Genomic DNA, 2053 nt, shown 5'->3' on the forward strand with positions numbered 1-2053 from the left:
TTGGCGGAGGGTTGTCAAACCTTCCATTTTGGGGGAGTTGTCTAACCTTTGGGGGAAGGGTTGGGAACCTTTTGGGAGGGTTGTCAAACCTTTGGGAGTTGTCTAAACCTTTGGGGAGGGTTGTCTAACCTTTGGGGGTTCTTGTCTAACCTTTGGGGTTGTCGAACCTTGGAGGGTTGTCTAACCTTATGGGGGGTTGTCAAACCTTTGGGGGGTTGTGTTAACCTTTGGGGAGGTTGCTCTAACCTTGGGGGGGTTGCTGGAACCTTTGGGAGGGCTTGTCTAAACCTTTGGGGGTTGTGGAACCTTTGGGGGGAGTTGTCAAACCTTTGGGAGGGTTGTCTAACCTTTGGGGAGGCGTTGTCAACCTATTGGGGGGTTGTGGAAACCTTTGGGGGTTGTCAAAAACCCTTGGGAGGTGGTCTAACCTTGGGGAGGTGTGTCTAACCTTTGGGGGTTGTGAACCTTTGGGGGTTGTCAAACCTTTGGAGGTTGTCTAACCTTTGGGAGGGTTGTCTAACATTTGGGGGGTGTGGAACCTTTTGGGGGGGTTGTCAAACCTTTGGGGGTTGTGGAACCTTTGGAGGTGTCTAACCTTTGGGAGGTTGTCGAACCTTTGGGTAGGGTTGTCTACCTTGGGGAGGGTTGTCAAACCTTTGGCGGGGTTGTCAAACCTTTGGGGGTTGTCTTACCTGTGGGGAGGGTTGTCAAACCTTTGGAGGTGTGAACCTTTGGGGGGTTGTCGTAACCGGTTGAGGGTGTCAAACCTTTGGGAGGGTTGTTCAAACCTTCTGGGTGGGGTTTGTCAAACCTTGGGGCAGGTTGTCAAAACCTTTGGGAGGGTTGTTGGAAACCTTGGGGGGGTGTGTGGGTTTTGAAAGCACAGGGAGGGTTCGTGCGTTTTTTCCCTGGTTTACTTTCACTTTTCTGCTCTTGTCTTAAACCCTATAAACATTGCCTTGACTTACATTGATATTACCCTAATTAAAGTCGAGAGCTTTTGTGAAATTTGTGTGATGTGACTCTTCAGCCTGTTATACGCAGGCTGTGATATGTAGACAGGTGATGTGACTCTCAGCTGTTATACTGCAGCCTGTGAAATATGTCGACAGTTGAGGTGACCTCAGCCTGTTTATACTGCAGCCTTGATATGTAGACCAGTGGTGATGTGACTCTCAGCCTGTTTATACTGCAGCCTGTGATATGTAGACAGTGTTGAGGTGGACTCTCAAGCTGTTATACTGCAGGCCGTGATATGTAGCATGTGTGCCCCGACGATCCAACTGACTCCGACAGTTGATCTTGTGGTGAGGAAGAATGTTTCAGGTCCACCAGAGTTACTCCTATAATCTAACAATATGATGCTTTAATCTTTTTACAAAGTATTTGGATAGAAAATTCACAAAAATATGAATATCATACAGTATACTCCTACGCCTAAAGTTCTTTGCATGCGACACCCTGATACATGTAGGGCTCAAATCACTGACAGCTGAGCCGTGAGGTGGACAATTATTGTTTTAGAAAAGTAGCCACAAAAAAATACAAATTGGCTATAAAGTTTAGCATATGCTACACATTGAAACACAAGGAATAGTGTTTTTGTAATTTGTTATATAGGCTGTTATTAAGGACATTTAAATGTGGCTCATTTGGCCAACATCCCTTGATGGCGTTGGRTGCGCCAGGTTGGATCTGAATGCATATGTACATAACATTTCTCAAATGTCCAGGTATTTAAAATCTTCCCGATCATGTTATCCGGCGCCAYATTTTCCTAAAGGAAATCTGAAATGGCATATTGTTTTTATGAAGATTTTAGAAAATCTGTCACCAATTGGATATAAACCGAACTATAGACACCCTAAAGACTCTGGCAAGTGTGCTAGTCCAGTGTCACTCTGATTATGCTGCACATCATGGTTCCCCAGCAGCCCCAAACATCTAGTCTAGTGTCTGATTATCATCATGGTTCCCCAGCAGCCCCAAAAAAAAGAGAGAGATTTTACTGGGGGGGGTTGAAAATAGGGGCTGGTTGTCAACTTTTTGGGGA

The sequence above is a fragment of the Salvelinus sp. IW2-2015 genome, unplaced genomic scaffold (assembly GCF_002910315.2).
Source record: "Salvelinus sp. IW2-2015 unplaced genomic scaffold, ASM291031v2 Un_scaffold1757, whole genome shotgun sequence".
In the NCBI taxonomy this organism is placed as follows: Eukaryota; Metazoa; Chordata; class Actinopteri; order Salmoniformes; family Salmonidae; genus Salvelinus; species Salvelinus sp. IW2-2015.